Source organism: Protopterus annectens, chromosome 7.part0, assembly GCF_019279795.1.
Source record: "Protopterus annectens isolate FY-2018-M chromosome 7.part0, PAN1.0, whole genome shotgun sequence".
Lineage (NCBI taxonomy): Eukaryota > Metazoa > Chordata > Ceratodontiformes > Protopteridae > Protopterus > Protopterus annectens.
Genome location: NC_056739.1, coordinates 974,540,440 through 974,565,189, shown reverse-complemented (window position 1 = coordinate 974,565,189; position 24,750 = coordinate 974,540,440). Strand labels below are relative to the sequence as shown.

At 40.8% G+C, this 24,750-nt stretch overlaps 1 protein-coding gene across 1 annotated transcript in view; it reads left to right on the top strand.

Moving 5' to 3' along the window:
* HYKK (hydroxylysine kinase) overlaps nt 1–24,750 on the top strand; it is a 331,090-nt gene that overhangs the window by 166,771 nt on the left and 139,569 nt on the right. The window lies entirely within an intron of this gene.

Genomic DNA, 24,750 nt, shown 5'->3' with positions numbered 1-24,750 from the left:
AGTTAACTCATTCAATAACTCATTCTTAGACATACTAAACTCCCAAGCTCTCCCTAGAACTGTCAGAGTAAAATCTAAATATGCACCCTGGCTAACTACAGAATGTAGATCCCTACTCAAGGCTAGAGACAAAGCCTGGCAACAATTTAAAAAAAAAAACACAAACAACTAAGCAAACATATCTAGAGCTTCGGAATAAAACTAAAAAACTAATAAAATTAGACAAAATCAACTATTACCAAAACATCCAAAATAAATGCAAAAAACCCCCTCAAACATTCTGGGCAGCAGTTAATAACATACTTCAACCATGGAAATCCACCACCCCTGCCCCAACAATAACCAACAATTCTGATAATATTGCAACCCAATTTATTAAATTCTTCACAGAAACTATTCAATCCCTAGCAAACTCTCAAGGCTTGGACAGTAACCCAACCCCTCTTGCCTCCGAGGACAGCTCCAAATCCCAAGACTCCACCTCCCACTTCAACCTACACCCAGTATCTGAAATAACTATAAAAAATACTTCACAAACTTAAACCAACAACTCTAGCTGCTGACAAACTTCCAGCAGAGTTTCTACAAAGTGCAGCTGAAGCAATAGCCTACCCAGTAGAGATCCTCATAAACTGTTCACTATCTGAAAGCCATGTACCCAGAATATGGAAAACCTCCCACATTCTACCACTACACAAGGGAGTTAACTCCACCAAACTTGACAATTATCGCCCAATTGCCATTCTATCTTCCTTATCTAAAATACTAGAAAGAGTCGTGCACATCCAACTAATGGACTACCTTTTCACATACAAACTACTATCAAACACCCAACATGGCTTCTGTCCTTTTCACAGCACCACCACAGCATTACTATCATTTACTAACACTGTTAACCACCAGAGAAACAGTGGATAATTTGTATCAGCCATATTTTTAGATTTATCCAAGGCCTTTGACATGGTCAATAACAATAAACTCATCAATATTCTCTCCTCTCTGAACCTTGGCAATTCCATCATTACATGGTTTGAAACCGACCTAACAGGATAAATGCAAGCCGTCCAAAGGCAACACCAACTCTCTCCTTCTTCCAGTCTCAATAGGGGTTCCACAAGCCTCAATCCTTGGACCACTGCTATTCTCTCCTATTCACTAACCACCTCAGGACTTCAGCACCACAATCCTCTATAGTACAACATGCTGGTGATTCCACCCTAATATGTGTTGCTTCTAGACTGGAGGACCTCCACACCAAAACCCAAGATTCCTTTCTGGTAACTCCCAGCTAATTCTAACTCCCAACAAAACAAAACTCCTTATTTTCAGCCCAACCAGATTGCCCTCATCTTCACAGTCTTTTAACATCTTCTCCAAGAACAAAACTATTATCACCCCAAGCACTCACATTAAACTGCTTGGGGTAGAATTTGACAACAACCTGAAATTCAACATTCACATAGCCCAAACCATCAAAAAGGCTCACAAGAAAATAGGTCTCCTATGCAGGAACAAACAATTTCTTACCAATAACACAAAAGTAACCATTGCCCGCACACATCTCCTCTCAACCATCCTCTGTGTCACCCCAGAATTCACCAATCTTTGCAAAACAGCCCTAAACCAACTGGAAACTTGCTATAATAAAATAGCAAGATTTGCCACAGGTGATTTACATAGATCACATCATTGTACAGCACTAAAACAGCTTAATTGGTTTGTATTCCCACAGCTTCTACACTTTAATCAACTAACCTTTGCCCACAAAATTCTCCACCAACCTGATAAAACCCCTTCTCTCCAAAATCTCATTTAACCATACACCTCAGCCCAGTCTCTTCGCTCCAATAACCAGCACCTTCTAGATACCACCAAAACTAACAACCCAGCTGGGAAATCTATCTTCTCTAACTATATTCTTAAAATCTGGAACAAGCTGCCATCCCCAATAACATCTAATAGCTTCCTATCACAATTTAAAAAGCTCCTCAAATCACACCTAGTGGACACCTGTCTGTGTTCTTGTTGCCCCCTGGTTAGGCCTTCCTGATTTCCCAATCTTCTACCCTCTTCATTTAAATAACAGGATGTAGTAACCTTATCTGTTTAAGCTTATAACCCTCTTTTATCATTTCAATCACTCTTGTAGCAAATACATCTGTACATGTTTAACCCAATCAATTACAGCTGTAACAATGTGACCTGTAATATAACTTTTTGCCATGAATTGAAATGTATGTCTCTACTTTTATATTACTTGCCATCAATATTGTATCGTGTATGTTTGTTAAGTTGCCTTAATGTCTGTAACTGTTATTCTGTGTATGCTAGTATATGTTGATGTTATACTTATAGCTGGAGTTTTTCTCCCAGGGCCTCTGCTGAAAAAGGACCTTTGTCCAGTCGTACTTTCCCAGTAAACAAATGTAAAATAAAAATAAGTAAAATAAATACCTGGAACACTGGACACATTACAGTTTGCTTATAGATATAACCGTTGCACGGATGATGCAATAGCTATAGCACTTTATGAATCCTTGGCACATCTAGAGAACAAGAATTGCTATGTCAGAATACTGTTCATCAATTTTAGTTCTGCCTTTAACACTTTCACCCCCCAGTATCTGATATTGGAGCTGATCCAGCTAGGCATCAACACCCTCCTATGTAACTGAATATTGGACTTTGTCATCAACAGACCCCAAAAAGTATGTGTGGGGAAATAACAGTTCAATCAGTATTACACTGAGCATGGGTGTCCCTCAGGGCTGCGTCCTGAGTCCTCTGCTGTTCACCTTGTTGACACACAACTGCATGTTCAAGCATGAATTCAACAAAATCATCAAGTTCGTGGATGATACCACTGTCGTAGGTCTTGTCAGAAATGGTGAGGAAACTGCCTGCAGGGATGAAGTGGAGCATTTGACATTAATGTAAGCAAGACCAAAGAATTAATAGAGGACTGCAGGAGGACTCAGGAGATGCATCAACCTCTGGAAATTAAGGGGGGTGGCAGTGGAAAGAGTCAAAAACACCAAGTTTCTGGGGAGTGCACATCTCAAATGACCTGTCCTGGTCGACTCTTATTAGCCACTCAGTGAAAAGGCACAACAACTTATGTACTTCCTATGGAAACTGAGGAAGGCAAACCTGTCTCAGTCCATCCTCAAAGCCTTCTACAGGGGGACCATCAAGAGCATCCTCTCAAATAACATCATAGTTTGGTGTGGTAACTGCAAAGAATCTGACCGCAAGGCTCTCCTGAGGGTAGTGAGGACAGCAGAAAAAGTCATTGGTTCCTTGCTCCATTCCATGGGTGATCTTCAAGGGACTCAAGTGTGTGGGAAGGACTAGGAAGATAATTGACAATCCCACTCACCATGTCCATGGCATATACTTCCGCCATTCCTCGGGCAGGTGGTATCGTAGCTTACACTGCAAAACATCTAGACTGAACAGTAGCTTCTTCCCTCTATCTGTAAAGCTGCTGAACTTGAATGCCAGGCATGACAGCAAATAATCAGATCAATATGCCACTTGCTGTGAAGTTTCATCTATAGTAATCACTCTGGCAAATTGCTTCAGTAACTGGTACACTTAGCCTGATTTCTTATGCTAGTACTTCCTGAATGTGCAATAGTCAGGAGTGAGTCACCACTCCATACATGTGCAATATGAACATCAGAATCTATCATACTACAACTGATGAAGTGCAATTTACTAAGCAGTCACAATGTGAAGTCATAGCCTTTGCAATACCTACTGGTATAATATTGTCTGTCTTCCTGTCCAGCTGTGGTACTTTATTGTGTTAATGTTTTATTATTGCATGTGCATTTGTCTTGACTGTCATTCAAACTATGTGTTTCATTGTTATGTCTTGCACAGGAGCTAAAGCAATATAATTTCAATCAGCTTGCACTGCTCTGTATATCTGATCGACAGTAAAGTTTACTTTAACTTTGACTTTGATAAATGTGAGCAATTTCTCTGTAGAGTTTGCTGCTAGACAAAGGCTGAGACACTTTCTTTCATAAGCAGACTTGGCAGCAAATGAAGTGAAAGCTTAAACCAGTACATGCTGCTCTCATTTTCTTACTGAGTTACTTAAGTGTGTGTAATTTCTGTGCACAGTTTGCTGCCAGATGCAGGCTTAGACACTTCCTCATCTCATAAACAGCTAGTAGCACACATAAAGTGACATTAAACACCAGTGTATGATGTGGAGCCATACATTCTTACAAATGGGCTGTTTAGTCTTGGTTACCATAACAGCATTTCATTCATTACCTGGCTCACGTTTCTGGGTTCACATATATTTATAATGTTGTGTATTGACAACACATACTAGAGATGTAATTTATAAATATTCAAATGAGTAATTCTTCACTAGACACATATGCATTTGACTTTAGAAGAAGCTTTTTTGAAGTATTCTGTATGTACACAGGGAGGATTAAGCATTTTTATCAGCATTGTATTTTTGTTTGCTGAGTTTAGTTTCTTTCCACTCACTGTATTGTTATCATCTGGAGTAATTAACTTGGAGATGCCATTCATGCTTTGTGGTAAACAAATTACTGATATTAACTGGAAACAAAACACTAAATTTTAACATTATTTATTATCAAGTGACCATGTGCTATGGCTACACTAGGCTGAATGTTCCCAGGTTTCATCTCCTCCCTTTTACCCCTAATGCTTTTTACACCACCGTCATTTTCCAGATCTTGTTTTCCACTTATGTTGACATGGTCCTAAGTGGTACCAGGCTTAGCTCTTTAAGTTTAGTGCTGCTGGTGCAGTTTTTTTCCCCCGTTAAAATACTTTATTTGCTCCTTGTTATTTGATGTGTCTAATCTTCTGGAAATCTTTTGGATAAAAATTTCTTATTCATTACATATAATAATTCTGGTTAGTTCATAGTTGAGCATTAATTTCATTGGGTTATGACTTGTCTGCCTTTTTATTTTGTCATTTTTTGTGGGGTGGGGGTTACCCTGCTCTGCTTACGTCTTTTAAAGTTAGGTGGTGTAGCGTGCTGTTGTGGCAGGTTTTGGTTTTTTTTTGGGGTGGTTGACTTCTTGTGCTTAGCTGGGGCTCATGATGGATAAAGTCATTTACTCGCTGGGTGCTCTTTTTTACAAGGCCAGTCTCCCTGCCTTCAAAGATCTGTTATTCCATAGCAGTGGTAGTGGCCACATGACATAGAGCTTCGAAGTTCAGAGATATTTGTGAGGTACTGCATGAGAGTGCTGCAGTGGAGCATAGAAGCTCAATGGTGCCAGATGGACCAGATATCATATCAAATCAGAATTTCTGAGGCATGTTGGAGGTACCAGGCACGATGGCTTTGATCTCCAATCTTTCATTTGAGTGGACCCTTCTAAATCACTGTCAACACAGATGCCTCAGTTCTAGGATAGGGGAGGGCATAAATCTATGGTGGATGATCCAGTTTGCATAGTCATGAAGTTAGGCCAGCCTGTACATTAATATCCAGGAATTAAGATTAATTCTCTTCAATTTGCAGGCCTTTTAAGATTCTCTTCCATGAGGGATGATTGCCATATAATGTAACAACACAATAGTCTGGTATATTAACAAGCAAGAAGGGGCTTGTCCCTATTCCCTTTGTTAAGACGTTATGACAGTGGGCCATGTCCTCAGATCATTTTCTAGTTACTGCCAACTCCTTAGTGGACAAGCTCACCAGAAGCTGGCTGATGCTGCATCAGTGGGTTCACAGCTGGAAGGTGATGGTTCTTTTCTGTCAAATGGGGAAACCTCACTATGACCTGTTTGCTTCCCTAACAAATGTCAAGTGCAGTGATCTTTCATTCCTATTCATCTCTATAGAGCAGGTATTCAGGAATGCTCTGATTCATAAGAGGTCTCCAGTTCTCCTGTATGCTCCCCCTTTTCCCTGTCATTTTCAACTTCATATAAAAAGCAAGCCAGCCCAAGGTCATTCTCATAGACCCATATTGCCCTTAACAATTTTTGGTTCCCCTTGGTCTGGTCTCTCCTTCTGGAGAGGCCTGTCAGTCTGAGGTCCTTCAGAACCTTGCTAACTCATCATTGAGCAAACCTTATGCAGACCTTCAGGCACTCAAGTTAAATACCTGATTTATTTTGTTTCAGTATTGGCTAAGGATGCAGATTATCCTGAAAGGGCTATCCAGATCTATTTTATTGCCCAGAAACCCAGTGCCAAAAAAAAAAAAAAAAAAGAAAAAGACAAAAAACAACAGAAGTAATGGATGCATTTTTCAGGTTGGGCCTTAGAAAAAAAGTTGGACCCCTCTTTTGTCTTCAGTCCCTGTGATATACTATACCATCTGGCACATAGTGCAGCTGATATATGTATCAAATTTATCATTGAGGTCTGAAGGTCAGTGGTTTCTAACTTTCCTCAGTGGTTTCAAAGTTCTTCACCAACTTTACTGAGATATGTGTGGACTTGCTATGGAGTGTCTTTCTGGTCAGAACCCTGTTAAGAGAGCTTTTCCCCCATGAGACTTTAATAATTGTGGAGAAACTCCCACTTCCATTGAAACAACATCTAAGGATGAGATAAACCTAAACCACCATTGAAAATGAAAGCATTATGTTCCAATATTACCTCCATGAACAAACATAACAAATCTATTTCCCTCATGGTCAATGTCGATCTCAAACATAAAAAAATTCCTTATAAAATCTACCCCCAGTATCATTAGAGATGACAGTAAAAAGAGAACAGATGTCTAAAGTGACAAGCAAACAATCTCAAGTCAATAACAGTTTGACTAAAGTCCGCTTCAAAAGCTGGAATGAAAGATAACCCTTTTTCAAGCACATTTCATTCATGCTCTGTAAGCTGCCTATTAGAGATGTTCCAAATCAGTGTTCCGTGGGTATTCCCCACATCTTCTTGATATTTTGATTGTACACTTGCCCCGAGGAATGGTTTCTCCTTTTTTCTTCCTCAAATAAGGGAGCGGCTCCTGTTGCTTGACCCTTGCTTCGAACCCTTGCTTCTGTGTGGGTACAGGAAGAGTGGAAAAAACCTGAGGGTGCGCTGATGCAGCCATAACTTTCCTGCATAGTACAGGTTGCTCATCTGCTTCATGGCTGTTCTCAATGTTCACCATAGATGAACCACTAATCAAAGGCACACTAACCTCTGCAGATGGAGTCACATTCTCACTGGCCACAGGAGCATCCACTACTGTCATTCTTAATAATACTGTGGTAAATTTTATGAGGAATTTATTATGTTTGAGATCGACATTGACCATGAGGGAAATAGATTTTTTATGTTTGTTCATGGAGTTGTTCATGGAGTTAATATTGGAACATAATGTTTTCATTTTTAGTGTTGTCATTATTGGCAGTGTATTGGCGTAGCTATGGGCAGATCATGTGCCCATAGCTATGCAAATATAGTTTTAGCCTATTGGGAGTATGAATATGTCCTAGCTAACAATGATTTTACTTCTTATATTTGGTTTTATGAGTATTTTGTAGATGACATGTTTTTGTTGTGGAGGGGGACCACACAACAATTGGGTGATTTTTATAACCCATATGCACACAACTACATCTTTCTTAAAGTTCACTCGAAGGAGTTCATATGAACATTTAGATTTTTTAGATGTTACCATCATGACAGATGTTAGAGGGGATTTTAGTACAGGTCTCTACAGAAAGCAATGCTGTAGAAATAGTATTTTACAGAGACATAGCATGCATCCTCAGTATATACATAGAAATATAGTTAAAGATCAGGGTATGAAGGTGTCTAGGCTGAATAGTGAACAATGAAGTTTTGAGCGAGATTTAAATAGGTTGAAGGAAGAATTTTTGTGGAGGGACTATAAATCATCTGAAGTTAAGGATATGTTTTCCCGAGCTGTGGAGCTTCAAGATAGCTTAGCAAGATCCTATTTTTCAGACAGGAAGTCAGTTATGGCTAATTATAATAGGCTAAATAACCAGGGGTACACAGGTCCCCCTCTCTTTATTCTACTCAAGTGATATAGGCATGATTCGCCAAATCATTCAGAGGAACTGGCATATTTTAACAGTAGATGAGAGCGTTTAGCATTTGGTAGGAGTAAGACCTTACTATCGAAATAAAAAGAATCTAAAGAGACTACTGTGTTATTATATAGAACAGTGAGCCACAGATGTAGATAGAATAGGAACTTTTCCTTGTGGTGCGTGCAGTTTCTGTACCTGTACTAGTTCCAGTGGAACATTTCAACATCCTAGGCTGAGGACTAGGTTTAAATTTAATTTAACTGCCAATTACTATACTTGAAATGTTATTTGGCTCAATGCGTATCATGTTTTTCTTTCTATATAGGTAAGACTAATAGAAGTCAAAGAATATATTAGGCATATGAGGCATTTAGATGAAACCAATGCTTTAGCCTGTCACATTACCCAATTTGGGGCCATGGATTTTTTTACCTTCATGGTTATTGACATAATGAATCCTCCAGTCAGGATGGGTGATTTTAGTAATGCCACCAAAGAAAGAGAGGTATATTGGATAATTAAGTTACAGGCCGACAAAGACTGGGCTTGAATAGAAATGTTTGTCTTAAGCCTGTATTAAAGTCTAGACAGCTATGGAGATGAGTTTGTTCTTAAATTTTTTAAGTGCAATTCTCAGGCGCAATGCCTTTAATTGTATAGAGTTCTGAGTTCTGTGTATTGTATCCTAGTTACCAGCCTCATTGTGTTTCAATAATTCCTGTCACATGATGTGATAATGTGCTTTGACTCGTGTGTTTGAATTTTAATGCATCTATTTAAATGATTTTTATGTTGAGTTTTTTAATGGTCTGATGAAGCAGCTTTGAGCTGCAAAAGCGCTTACTGATATTAAACTTTGATCTGAAGTAGTTAACTTCATTTTATCTGCAACCTGTGGGTATACGGATCCATATCGGATCCAAGCTGGCAACTTTTTTCTAGCAAGTGCTCCAAGCTCTGAGCTCCTCCCCTTACCCATAATGCCCTACCATCTCCTATCGTCCCCCAGATCTCATTTGCCGTGCCAGTAGTGTGCATCATGGTCTCCTTTGCTCTGAGCTAAAAAGGGATAGTAAGTGGAAACTTTTGATTATTTCTAAGTGTGCTTGTCTAGGATTACCCTTCTTCCCCTTCAGTAATAACGCATTGGTCGTTAGTGTAAAAAAAAAAAAAGTTTTTTGTATTAGTATAGTAGTCAAGCCTGCCCTTTCCCTACCTGTGTGTGTTTGTTTGTTGGGAAGGTAGCACCTTTACCTTTGAGTGCAGGACTATGGCTGATCAGCCAAAGCCTGTGTTCAAAAAATGTACAGAGTGTGGCCATAAGCTTTCTCCTGCTGATGGTCACACTCTGTGTGTGATATGTTTAGGAGTGGCACATTTATCTACCCAGTGTGCTGTCTGTTCAGGCTTAAACCCTAGGGCCCTTAGGGATCGTAAGGTCAAGCTAGTTACCAAAGGCCTTCTCCCCGTTGCCATGCTGGATTCTGCCTCAGCCTCGGTCGCTAGTGCACCTCCCCAGACAGGGACTCAACCTCTCTCTTCGTCTGGCGATGGGTCCTCTAAGGACAGTTCTTCAGTCAGCGAGTCTGACAAAGATAAAGAAAAAGAGAAGGAAAAGTAAAGACGCAGAGAAGAAAGGGAGAAAAAGAAAGACAGGCATCGCAAGAGATCCCCAGACAGGGAGCTCTTTCTCAGCCCTCCATCCAAGACCATGAGGCCTGTTTCTCCTCGGCTCCGGTCACCGCATTTCTCACTGGAGCCGTTGGAACATTCGGACCTGAGGCCCTCCACCCCTCTGCGCAGACCAGCCATATCTGAGTTGGTGGCCTCTTCGAGGTCGACTTGGAGCCTATCGGACATAGATATAGACAGGACGATGTGGAGATTTCTTCAGACCCAAATTCAGATGGGAGTCTTGCCAGGTCCCTCTCCCTCTGGAGGGGTGACCTCCATGCCTCTTTTCTGCCCCATCTCTCCTTCCCCGATCTGTGCTTCAGCTTCGGGGCTCTTGGATCTGAGGTTCTTCGGAGCTGGTAGCTCAGCGCTGATAGTTCCTCCAACCTCGACTCTGGCTGTTACCTTGAGCTCCTCAGATCCGATTTGTTCGGATCCGAGTGACTCTCAGAGCCACGGACAGGGAGTTGGACCCGGGGGAATGGATTCTTCAGCTCCTACTCTTTTGGACCTGACCCATTCCCTCGGACCTCAGCCTACCCTGTCTTTGGCTCCAGTCCCTGCTTTGGATCCCGGGAGGACTTCTACCTCGGCCTTCGAAGTGGTGGAGAGGGTTCTGTCCCAGGGATTGAGACCCCAGCCCATTCCCTCGGATGCCACCCAGGCTACCCTGGATTTGGCGACGACTCCCTTCATCCTGTCTCAGGGACAGCCCATGCCAGAGGATCCCCAGGTCATTTTCCCCGAGGAAATCCCTGCAGCTCGCGGATCCCCTTCTGAAAGTCCCACTGAAGAGGGCCACCGCAAGTGCAAGTGCAAAAGGAGGCACTTGGACTCCCCCCCGAGTCCCTCACCACTGACACTAACTTAGATGAAGGAGAAGGTGCCCCCAGGTCACCTCCCAAAGACGTCTCCTTTGGAGAAATTATGGAAATCCTCCGCCAGAGGGGAGGTTGGTTAGCCCCAAAACCTTCTAGGGATGAGTCAGTGTTCCTGGAGGCCTTTGGCATGGGCCCATCTACTTCCTGGTTGTCCCCACCAGCAGACCCCTTGGTGGACCTCATCACCACAAGGCATGAAAGGAGCCCAACACCATAGAGCCCATCCCCAGATGACCTGACAAGGTTTTATCTCCTTCTGATAGACAACCCTGGTCGAAAGGAGCCACAGTTGATGCTATGTTGGTCGCAGTGGCCACAAAGAAGGAACTAGCACAGGAGAGTTCCTTAGTCCACCCTCCAGACAAGGAGTCCAGGTCGGTGGATAGATTTAGGAAGCGCGTATACACTTCAGTGACTTTTTCTATCAGTGCGCTGAATTTTTTGGCACATGTGATTCAGCTTCAGCGAGGCCTTGCTTCGGAATTCGCTGAGTCGCCCCCAGAGTCTTTATCGCCGCAGGACAGACAGCTATTCTCGGTAAAAATGTCTACTCTGAAGTCAGTCTCAAATACATCTATGCGGCTACCTTCCCACGCCATGGAAGGAGCAGCTAGAGTGGCTGGGACAGGCATTCCCATGAGCCGTCATGCCTGGCTCAGATTGTGTCAGTTCTCGGACCCTTTCAAGGCGTCATTTATCAACGCTCCCTATGACGGCTCTTCCCTCTTCCCACAGAGCGAAAAGGACAGGAAGACTTTGTCTGCCGGTGGAGTCCGCTTCTCTAACCCTCAGTGGTCCTTCTCTAGGAATCAAAGAGGGCAGAAGAAGATGTGGTTCCAAAAATCTCAGTTTTCCCAGGATACTCAGGACAGCTATTCTCCCAGAGGCAGAGGGGGGCAGGATCAACTCCGACCCAGAGGTAGAGGGGGTCCCAGGAATTTCAGGTCTAGGGAACCCTTTTCTGATAGACTTGGTCAGCAGCCCTGAGGGGTTGCCCGACTGTCATACTCTGGAGGCAGTCAGGGGACAATTGTCCTTACACCCAGTGGCATGGGAGTCCATTACGACAGATCGCTGGGTTCTTCAGATAATATCCAGAGGTTACTCTATTCCTTTCATGGCCCCTCCAAACATTACAAAACATCTCCCGGATGTTCCAACTGTTCACAGGGAGGCTGCAGCTCTAGAGGTTTCAAAGCTGCTACTAAAACGAGCCATCAAAAAGGTCCCCCTCGATCAGTCCAAATTAGGCGTCTACTCAAGGTTCTTTTTGGTGCCAAAAAAGATGGGGGACCTCAAGCCCATTCTAGACATGTCAACATTAAACCTGTCGGTAGCAAAACAGAAATTCCGGATGGTCACCCTACAGTCTATTCTACCTTATTTCCGAGAGTGCGACTGGATGTGCTCGTTAGACCTTCAGGATGCTTACTACCACATGAAAATACACAGAAGCTCCAGGAGGTTTCTGCGCTTCCAGCTGAGAGCCAGTCACTTTCAGTTTAGGGCCCTACCCTTTGGTCTCACCACAGCCCCTAGTGTGTTCACCAAGGTAATGGCAGTTGTAGCGACCCACCTGAGGCTTCAGGGTATTCAGGTGTTTCCTTACCTGGACGACTGGCTCTTCACTGTGCACAACAAGCATCACTTGTGTCTGGCCCAAGATTATTTCATTTGGTTAGCAAACCTACTGGGAATTACAGTAAATGTTCACAAATCCCATTTACAACCCGTACAAATTCTAGACTTCATTGGGGCATGGTTAGACACTTTGCAGATGAAGGTATTCCTAACTCCAGGCAGGATTCTACATCTCAGGGGCCACATAGCTCAGGTAGCGATCTCCCAGTCTTCAAAGGTGAGTGGGGTTCTCCAGGCTCTGGGCTCCATGGCTGCCACCATATCTATTCTCCCATATGCACGCCTTCACATGCGGGTTCTTCAATGGACTATGGCTGTCCAGTGGTCTTGGCTAGACCTACCCATGGAATTTCCAATCAAGATCAGTCACGTCTGCAGGACATCTCTTCTTTGGTGGTTAACTTCACCGGAGAAAGCAAAAGGATGCCCATTTGCATCACCCTCAGTCCAAACCACAGTGACCACGGACGCCTCCCAACTCGGGTGGGGGGAACACTGTTCGGGAAGGACAGTCCAAGGCACGTGGTCCCAGACAGAGACCAATTTGCACATAAATGTTCTAGAGATTAGGGTAGTGCTTTTAGCATTGGAAGCCTTTCACACAGTCCTCCTTCTCGGATTGCTTGCAATTCAGTCAGACAACATGTCAGTCGTCTGGTATATCAGCAAGCAGGGAGGAACCAGATCCTACCTTCTATGTCCCGAGGCCATGAGAGTGTGGGAATGGGTGATTTCCACCGGTCGGTGTCTGATAGCAATGCACATCCCGGGGTGCTCCAACATTTTAACAGACAGATTGAGCCGGGCCATTTTGATGCCTTACGAGTGGTCTCTGAAACAGTCAGTAGCGGAGGGGATTTTCATGGCATGGGGTCAGCCTTGCCGCGATCTCTTCGCATCTCCTTCCAACGCGAAGTGCAGTAAGTTCTTTGCTCTGATTCCCTCACCATAGGAAGTTCCCAGAGACGCTCTAGTCCATGTTTGGCCCCCCCGGGCTTCTGTATGCTTATCCACCTTTACCTCTCATTCCGAAGTTTCTTCAGAAAGCTTGCTGACTACGGTGCAAAGTGACCCTCATTGTCCCATTCTGGCCTTGTCAGGTTTGGTTCTCATTCCTTTGGTCTCATCTATTAGCTCCTCGTGGGTTCTGGATCCCTGCCCGGATCTAATTTCCAATCCGTCGGGGACACGTCCACCCAGTCTGGACAGCCTCAAGCTAACAGCTTGGTTGCTCCAGTTCCGTTAATCGCCAGGACTCCTGGTCTTTTATCCCAGGTAAAATCTATTCTAGTGGCCTCCTTCAAAGACTCCACTAGGAAACTATATTGCAGTAAATGGAAGCACTTTTCCATTTGGGCCTCACAGAGAAATATAGATCCCTTTACAGCCTGTGTTCCAGCGGTGTTGGACTTCCTGTCTGGTATCTTTCAGCAAGGAGCTAGTTCCTCCACAGTGACAGTACAATTGGCAGCCATTTCCAGTTTTCACGTTGGTGAAGACAACATGGCCTTAGCCTCCTCTAGGCTGTGTAAGGCTTTTCTTAAAGGTATGTTTTTGCTATGGCCCGCTTTCAAGGATTTTGTACCTCCTTGGGACCCTACTTTTGTTGTACAGGCATTGGTAGCCCCTATTTTGAACCCGCAGCTTCTGTGGACTTAAATTTTTTATCCTGGAAGACAGCTTTCCTAGTTGCCATCACATTGGCTAGGAGAGTTTCTGAGCTTCAAGCTCTGTCTACCGTGCCTCCATATTTGGTCTTCCATAAGGATAGGGTCTCCCTCAGTACTAACCCTTCCTTCTTACCTAAAGTGGCATCTGAAGCAAACATAAACCAGTCCATTAATCTGCCCATTTTCTTTCCTAACTTCCAAAATAAAGGTGAATACAAACTCCATTTGTTAGATATTCATAGACAACTTCATTTTTATCTTCATAGAACGAAGTCTTTCAGCAAGACTGACCAATTGTTTGTTTCCTTTTCCAAAGCATTTATGGGAAAAGCTATTTCTAAAGTTTCTTTAGCCAGATGGATCACTCTTTGCATTTCACATGCTTACAAAGCAAAAGATTTATCCCCTCCTGGTATAGTTAAGGCTCACTCTACCAGGTCCATGGCGATTTCTGCTGCTTTTTGGCCCAGGGTACCTTTGGACGATATTGGCGCAGCAGCGACATGGGCCAATTCACATACCTTCATTTCTCATTACAAATTGGATCTGATTTCGAGGGGTAGAGCATCCTTTGGCACTGCGGTGCTCAGGAATATCCTTTCATAAGGGCCTCCCAGGATCGGAGTAGCTGGGGACTCTGTCCCACAGGTTGCAGATAAAACAAAGTTAACTACTTCAGATAAAGACGTTATGTACTCACCATAACGTTCCATCTGAGTAGTTATACTTAATTTTTATGCAACATTCCCTCCCTCCATCCCCCTGACCTTATCCTGTTTTCAGGTTGGTTATTGGGCTGAGTTGCATATATATTGCTAGCTGCAGCAAACTCGATCTGAGGGAAGATAGGAGATGGTAGGGCATTATGGGTAAGGGGAGGAGTTCAGAGCTTGGAGCAGATGCTAGAAAAAAGTTGCTGGCTCGGATCCGATATGGATCCGTATACCTACAGGTTGCAGAAAAATGAAGTATAACTACTCAGATGGAACATTATGGTGAGTACATAACTTCTTTTTTTGCCATTCTTATGAGATCCTCTGGTTGTTTTCTCATTTTGATTTTCTTTTCCTTTCTTTCTTTCTGTAGCAGTGTGACTTTTGTGACACTCTTATGTGGTAATGGACTGCTTTTTGAATGTGAACCAGATGTATAACCCATTCCAGTCTAGTTTTTGGTATAGCCATAGCATTGAAACTGTCCTGTTTAGGATATTCAGTGATCTGCTGTCAGCAAAAGATCAACATTGTTATTCCATCCTGGTCCTCTTAGACATTTCTTCAATATTAGTCTCAGTGGACTGTGGCATCTTGATTAATTGTTTTTTCCCCAATTATTGTGGTATAAGTAGAAAACAAAGGCAGCAACCACCACGAGATGCAAGTCCAAAATTTAATCAACCTGTTAAAAACACTTGCTAAAAACAATGATGATACTCCAAATTATGATAAGTGCTTTTGGGCTGATGCCCTTCATCAGACAGGTTGTTAATAATGAAAGAAGTCCTTTTATGTAAAACAATAACCAATCATGGATGAGTAATTAACCCGCCTTCTCTTTAGGGCTGGTTTAAGGGGGATTACATCATTAAGGCCCGGGACCTGTGTGCTGTAAATTCTATAATCCACCTGGATTCCTGATATTCTGTTTCATTGACTAAATTTCCTCCCCTAATACCTTTGTGTATGCTCTGTATAGCACTAAATTTAAAGTCATGCCCTGGATTCTGTGAGACATGTTGGTATAAAGCATTATGTTCATTATGAAGTCTAATGGAAGACAGATGGTTCAGTATCCTATTCTTTGGCATACAATTTGTCTTCCCTACATAGAAACTTACAGATGCTTTACATACAGCAAGATTTATCACATTCAACGTTCTACAATTGGCATGTGCATTAAAATTATATATCTTCCCAGTATTGGGATGTGCAAAAGTTGTATCCAAATTAATATATGTACATGCCTTACAAGATCCACAAGGTCTAGTCCCCTTATACTTAGAAGTAAAGTGTGGTCCCTTTCTTCCTTCATGGCACAACAAATCTTTTAAATTTTTATTTCTCCTGAACCCAAAAGATGGCTCTTCTCCTACAACCTTCTTTATCTTCTCATCTGAGAGAAGAATCTTCCAATTTCATCTTACTATGTCACAGACCATGTATATTATTGCTGTATGTAAACATAAGCCTCATTTTACTTTCATGTGATTGAGGGTTGTTGACTCTATTCTCTTTCACACTGCCATGAGCTAACCAAGGACGAATTATATTGTTCCTTTGCCCTTTTCTATTCTGAATAACCTCCTCGGCCCTATGTTTATTGTACCCTCTCTTCACAAAATTATGCTTTAAATTTTTGACCTCCGCTTCAAACATGTGTTCCGCTATGCATAACCTAGAAATCCTGACCAACTGCCCTGCCACTATGTTGTCAAAGGTAAATCTGGGATGCATGCTATCTTGCATCAATAAACTATTTCTCCAACATTATTTTCTATAAAGGGTAGTTTTAAAGCTCTTGTGATCTTGTATAATCCTTACATCTACAAAAATATAACTCAGTTTTAGAATGTCTCATGGAAAATTTTAAAAAGGAAGTGGTGGATTCCAAATAGTTCACAAATGCCATTAATTCATCCAGTCCCACCCCATAGCAAAAAAGTGTTGTCCACAAAACGCTTGCGGAAACATAATTTGTTAGACCATTCATAATGCTGTCATAGTACATATTGCCTTTCCCAAAATGCCAAGACTAGGTTGGCATGCGTATTGGCACAAGGGGTGCCCATGGCTACCCCTTGTACCTGACGATAGTAGCTACCTTGGCAGGAGAAAATGTTGTATTTGAAAACTAACTTTAATAGCTCAATAATAAGCCTGATCTTATCCATGTCAAATAAACGTAGGTCACCAGTCAGTTTTGATATGGCTGTCACACCATACTTATTACTTATCATGGTGAAAAGATTCCTTACATCTAATGTTACCATGGTGTATATATATATATATATATATATATATATATATATATATATATATATATATATATATATATATATATATATATATATATATATATATATATATATATATAAATATATTCCCATCTCCTTTGGTTGTGATGTACTCATTCAAAGTTGTTAAAAAATGCCCCGTGCTCTTCAAAATTTGTGTTACATACGTTACAACAGGTCTTAGCATACATTCCACCCAAATCAAAATATTTTCTGTCATCCACCCCCTACCAGATACTAAAAGCCTTAATGGGGGATTACTTAGGTCTTTATGTACCTTGGGTGTAGCCTTGAAGATGGGAATGGTTGGATGCTCTAGCCATAAGAACTTAAACAAATCTTCTTCCATTAATCCTATATCTTTCAGATCCCCTAACTACACCTAATTCTAGTTATTAAAGTGGGAGCAGCTGAAAGAAGAAGAAGAAGAAAGTGTTGACACTAATGGGAGGTATTTGTATAAAGGTGGAGGTATCTGAGAATAACTCAGTCAATAGAACTCTTTATTCATAATGACGACCGATTCCCTCTTGTCAGCAGATTTAATAATTATTTGCATATTCTGCTATAACCCTAACGGTGCTTGTTTCTGTGATTGAGTTAAATTATAAAAATTCTTATTATGTTTATCATGTATGTAATCCCTAATGTCCTGTTCACATACTCTTATAAAGGTATTCATAGTGGAATTAAACATAGGAACAAATGAGCTGGGTTGCCTTAAAGATCCATGTTGGTTAGAGACATTATTCCCAAATACATCCTTCAGCATAACACTGCTACCAAACATCATTAAATCCAATACAACATCACTAAAATTACTATTGCAACTGGGAACAAAGGTAAGCCCCTTGTTGAACACATATTCCTCAGCTTCAGTTAAAACATAATCAGGTAGATTATATATAATAATGTTAGTGTCACCAGTCATTAAGAAGTCCTGCATTTTTTCACTTCTCTCAGTTTGTGTTGTGACTGCCTCTAGTCGTTTTTCTTCTTTACAGGTGCAGGTAAAAAAGGAAAAGAACACTCATTATCTCCTATTGTTCGAACGGTTTTAGGTCATGTCCCCAAACGTGTAGTTTTTGTCTCTAGCTTGATAGTACTCACTGCTTGTGTTCTAACACTTTGTACAGGGGCTAAAGCCAAGTTAGTAGAATTGCCGTTTCTTTCCTCATCTTTACGAGGATCCATTGCTGCATTTGTGGTATTTACATCATAGCCATCCATTTTCTCAGAGCTAGCAACACTAAAGGAGGTCGTTCCACTTCCAACGTCTCCCTGTTTGTCATCAGTCAAACCCGATTCGTTCAACACTACAACAGAACGCTTGATGCCATTGGTTGGCTCCTTGTAGCCTTAAAGCTGCCCCACCTAGACTTCCTTGTGAAAGGAAATCTATCCATGGCTTCTGCGGATGGACTGAGTTATTATCAGATGCCTCCACCTTTATACAAATATCTCCCATTAGTGTCAACACATTAATAACTAGAATTAAGTGTAAGTTAGGGACCTGAAAGATATAGGATTAATGGAAGAAGATTTGTTTAAGTTCTTATGGATAGTGTATCCAACCATTCCCATCTTCAAGGCTCTACCCAAGGTACATAAAGAGCTAAGCAATCCCCCATTAAGGCCTATAGTATCTGGTAGGGGGTAGATGACAGTAAATATTTCAATTTGGGTGGAATGTACACTAAGACCTGTTGTAATGTATGTAACACAAATTTTGAAGGACACAGGGCATTTTTTAACAACTTTGAATGAGCACATCAGAGCCAAAGGAGATGGGAAGATATATACCATGGTAACATTAGATGTAAGGAATCTTTTCTCCGTGATAAGTAATGAGTATGGTGCGACAGCCTTATCAAAATTGATTGGTGACCTACGTTTATTTGACATGGATAAGATCAGGCTTATTATTGAGTTATTAAAGTTAGTTTTGGAATACAACATTTTCTCCTGCCAAGGTAGCTACAATCGTCAGGTACAAGGGGTAGCCATGGACACCCTTGTGCCAATACTTATGCCAACCTAGTCTTAGCATTTTGGGAAAGACAATATATACTAAGACAGCATCATGAATGGTATAACAAATTATGTTTCTACAAGCGTTTTGTGGACGGCATTTTTTTGCTATGTGGGGGACTGGATGAATTAATGGCATTTGTGAACTATTTGGAATCCACCACTTCCTTTTTAAAGTTTTCCATGAGGCATTCTAAAACTGAGTTAGATTTTTTAGATGTAACGATTATACAAGATCACAAAGGCTTTAAAACTACACTTTATAGAAAAGAATGTTGGAGAAATAGTTTATTGATGCAAGATAGTATGCATCCCAGATTTACCTTTGACAACATAGTGGCAGGGCAGTTGGGCAGAATTTCTAGGTTTTGCACTGAGGAAGACATGTTTGAAGCAGAGGTCAAACATTTAAAGCATGCTTTGTGAAGAGAAGGTACAATAAACATATGGCCAAGGAGGTTATTCAGAATAGAAAAGGGCAAAGGAACAATATAATTTGTCCTTGGTTAGCTCATGACAGTGTGAAAGAGAATAGAGTCAACAACCCTCAATCACATGAAAGTAAAATGAGGCTTATGTTTACATACAGCAATAATATACATGGTCTGTGACATAGTAAGATGAAATTGAAAGATTCTTCTCTCAGATGAGAAGATAAAGAAGGTTGTAGGAGAAGAGCCATCTTTTGGGTTCAGGAGAAATAAAAATTTAAAAGATTTGTTGTGCCATGAAGGAAGAAAGGGACCACGCTTTACTTGTAGGTATGAGGGGCTAGATCTTGTAAAGCATGTACATATATTAATTTGGATACAACTTTTGTACATCCCAATACTGGGAAGATATATAATTTTAATGCACATGCCAATTGTAGAACGTTGAATGTGATAAATCTTGCTGTATGTAAAGCATCTGTAAGCTTCTATGTAGGGAAGACAAATTGTATGCCAAAGAATAGGATATCGAACCATCTGTCTTCCATTAGACTGCCTAATGAACATAATGCTTTATACCAACATGTCTCACAGAATCCAGGGCATGACTTTAAATTTAGTGTTTTACAGAACATACACAAAGGTATTAGGGGAGGGGATTTAGTCAATGAAACAGAATACCAGGAATCCAGGTGGATTATAGAATTTACAGCACACAGGTCCTGGGCCTTAATGATGTAATCCCCCTTAAACCCACCCTAAAGAGAAGGTGGGTTAATTACTGATGCATGATTGGTTATTGTTTTACATAAAAGGACTTCATTCATTATTAACAAACCATCTGATGAAGGGCATCAGCCCAAAAGCGCTTATCACAGTTTGGAGTATCATCACTGTTTTTAGCAAGTGTTTTTAACAGGTTGATTAAATTATGGACTTTCATCTAGTGGTGGTTGCTACCTTTGTTTTCTGCTTGTACCTACTTTGTGTGGGCAATACAACCTTTGGTGAGGTCACTTCTGTTTTTTTGGACAATTATTGTGTTATCCCTGGTGTTGTACAGCAGCCATTTGCCTCCTGTCAAACTGGACATACTCAGTGGGTTGTTTCTGGAGTTATGCCCTCACTCTTCCCCCTGAAGTGGGGTGCTGCAGGGTTTCATTCTTGGTCTGCTGCTGTTCAACACAGATATATGCTGCATTAGGAGATGTTATTTACGGGAGAGGTTGAAGTTGTCATTGTTATGTTGATGACATATAGATTTATCTCTTCTTCCCTCAAGATTTTACATCAGCCTTAAACAAACGCGATTCAGACTTGGAAAGCATCCTCAATTGGATGATTGATAACTGTGACGGAATTCAGCACCAGCAAAACAGCAGCAATGGCCATTTATGGCACCCATTTACAAGCCTTCTAATGCACTTTTGTCCCCAGACATCTGTTATGACAAACTGGAATTCATTTTGAAGGTGAATAAAATAGGTGAGATATTATTGGTTGACCCTTAAGGGCCAGGTTTCTACTGTCCTTATAAGATATTTTATTTATTTAATTTTTGTTAACCAAGGTAGTCCCACTAGACTAGTGGCCTCTTTTCAGGGGAGACCCAAGGTGGTATTTATACTATGGGAAATTTAGTCAGGGCATCGGGGAACTGCTCTTTTTAATAGGTGCTATGGGATCGTTTACATCAACCTGAGCTAACACCAATTGAAGCAGATGGGATCCTAGTTTAATGTCACATAATGACACACTTATTTTTCAGCAGCCTCCTTTCACTGCACTGCAATGTCAGCAATCCATTTACTTTGGGTAGGAATAGAACCTATAGCCTTCTGCACCAGCTACATGTGTGCTATCTGTTGCGCCACTGACTGTCATCTGAAGAATATCTACATGCATACATACAAATATTTCAAGCACAGGCATTAATGCCCTTCTATCCTACAAACTTACCAAAACACTTGTTCCCGTAAGAAGTGTCCAGGCTGTTCTCAAAACTGTCTAATCTAGTGCTTGCTTTAGTATTTGGTAGTCTATTCCATACATCAGCTGTTCTCTCAGACAACCAATTAGTACCCTTCTCATTCCTATAGAATCTTCTACATAGGACATCTGATGATTCTCTGCTACATTTTGATAACCGTTGATATTCCCAGTGGTAGTTGTTTTTATATGGCCTCATTACCTGAATATGTCTCTTGTTAAATATCTATATGAGACGCCATACAAGTTCAGACATTTTCATCTTTCTTAACTTAAATTTTCACATCCATGGATGCCCTTGGTATACTTCTGCTTTAGTCTTTCCATTTTACTCATGCTTGTTTTCTTAGAAGGTTTTGATATTGTTATTCCATATCAAATTTGGGTCTACTGTAACTAACAAACAATGACTTCATAATTTCTGATTTCCTAGACTTTATACATTTTTGTATGCAATTATAGTTGTATAACTGTCATTAACCACTTGAATGACATGATCAGAAAAACTCAAAGCTGGATCTGCCCATATAATGAGGTCCTTAAATGAATCTACAGTTTCAATCGCTGTGTGCTGTATTAAATATTCACTTTTTAAGTTATGTCCTCCAAATCTCATATGCTTAGTTTTTGATATATTTATCAGCATATTATTCTCCTGTGCCCAAATGGTCAATTTCGTCACGTTCTTTTGCAGACATGCCCTATCTGTAACATATAATCAGTTCACCCAAATGCAAGTCAGATGCATAACGTCTGTCGAATACCTCAGATGAAAATAATAGATCTGAAAGCTATTATCTAAACAAGTGTGTACCTGGGAAAGAGGCATGAGAACCCTGACTATGACCAACAGTTTCACTTGTCCAATTGCTGTATGATACTTGCCATGTCCTATTTCTAAGCCATGCAGCTATCCATCTTCTCAAGAGTACATCATTACCTAGTTGTTCTAATTTATTGATCAGTGCTTTGTGTATGACTCTGTCAAATGCTGAAGTTAAATCTATATAAACTACATCACAGCACAATTTTTCATTCATAGCTGTTATTATATTGTTATAGAACATGTTACAGGTTGTAATAGATCCATTTTCAGCATATGCATGTTGATATTTGGTTTTCTCCAATATTACCTTCATTATTTTTCCATAACATGAAATAAGGGTCTATATGACGCCAGGTTTGTCCTAATCCCCTTTGTCTTAAAGACAGGTTTAGCAAGTGCATGTCTCCAGTCTGGAGGAATCTCTCCATATTTATATGACCTATTAGAGAATGGGCGATCTGTAGATCTCGCACTGACTGGAGAATGAATGCTCTTCAGCAGGGTGTTAATCTACACATAACGCCTACTAAAAAATGAGTCCTCTGCCTCACTGCAGCATACCAAGCTGCTGTGGAGCTCAGTCTGGAAGCTACCTAATTTCTGCCATTATTTTACGCTTGCTAAACAGTGCTTGTGCTGTTTAGCAAGTGTAAAATAAAAACAAAAAGAAAATAAGTTTAAAATAAAAAGTGTGTCTGTATGTGTTTGTCTGTGAGAGTGTGAGAGTGAGGGAGAGAGAGAGAGAAAGATCAAGCTATTTTATACTTTCTGAGCAGCGCTTTTGCTTTTTAGTGAGTGTAAAAAAAATAAATGAAACAAAATGTGTGTGTGTGTGTGTGTGTGTGTGTGTGTGTGTGTGTGTGTGTGTGTGTGTGTGTGTGTGTGTGTGTGTGAATGCGTGCATAAAAGCAGAAGAGTTTGTGTGTGTGTGTGTGTGTGTGTGTGTGTGTGTGTGTGTGTGTGTGTGTGTGTGTGTGTGTGTGTGTGTGTGTGTGTGTGTGTGTTTGCTTGTGTGAGTGAATGCATGCATAAAAGCGGAAGAGTGTGTGTGTGTGTGTGTGTGTGTGTGTGTGTGTGTGTGTGTGTGTGTGTGTGTGTGTGTGTGTGTGTGTGAAGGACATTCAGAGAGAGAGAGTCTGAAGAGTGAAAGCGATTGAGCCGTGGCAGCAGCAGCAAGTTTGTATACCTCTTAGTTCTTAATATCTGGATAAAGCTTAAAATAAAGGGTGAATGAAGGCTTAAAGTAGGAACAGATTTTAAATAGTGCTGTTGTAAAATCATAAAGTTACTTGAATAATAGGATTTATGTTAGCATGCATTTTCTGAAGTGCAAGTGTGAGTGAGTGAGATCGACCTCTGGCAGCAGCAGTAGAGAGATTTGCATACCTCTCGACCTCTTAGCTGAAGAAATCTGGATAAAGCCTAAAATAAAAAGGGAACAAAGGCTCAAAAATAGGAACTGATTTTAATTATTCTGTTATAAAATTACAAAGTTGCTTAAGTGACGGGATTTGAGTTAGCATGCATTTTCTGAAACTTAAATGTATGTAATTATTTAGTAACTGCAATCCCCAATGACTAGCAACAAACCAAAGTTTTTAGGAGTAAAGAACCAAAAACCAAAATAAATAAATAAATTAAATAACTGGATATATTTTTTAAAATGTTATATTTTGGATGTAAAATGCTTCCTCCAATTTACATCAAAAATATATAAAATATAATATAGTAATTAAAAAAAAGTAAGTAAAACATAATTTTACAGACAGGCCATTCTTTAAGTGCAATACTGCCCTTCAGGGTGCGTGTTATTGTGGTAGTATGCACTTCCAGGTGTGTAGAGACCCTCTGCTTGTGGTGCTGGGCCTCAAAACACCCCTGGGTGGATGTTACTCCACAGTAACACACACGCTGTTAGGTATTATTGCTTGGGCAAATAATAAGTATAATGGTACTGTAAGTTCTTGCTGAAGTGTTCTCAGGTCATTATTACTAATTCTGTCTCCTGCCTGTGCTTTGGTTGGATCCCATTTGCATGGTTCTTTTTCAGTATAATCCTAATTTGATTTCAGTATCTGAGGTTACCTGGATATCAGTAAGATGATTTATCACCCCCTTTGTGGAGCCAGACTCCCTAATTGTTTTATTCCATCAGTTGACGTGCCTATCATTGAGCATGATGTGGGTTCTTCTTGGCTGGACTCTTACAATGCTCTTTAACTGGGGTTGCTGGAAGCTCATCTAATTGCAAATTTTGTAGAATTCTGCAGTTCAGCTATAAACTGGGGTATCCAGATACTGTAATATTGTACCACTGCTGCGGAGTCTGTACATCATATTGTGTATAAAGTTCTTCTCCTGGCATATCTTACCCTTCACATCTCGTGTTCCTCTTATCTTAGGGAGCGTTTCATCTAACATTGGCATGCTCACATCTGTTCTGTTCCAAACACTTATTGCTTGAACTTCTGAAAGTCTGGCTTGATTCCTCAGGGGAATGAATGTTCCTTTGCACATCAATGGTCATGTCTTTGGAACCTCTTGCCATGGTGTCTTAGGCTGATAC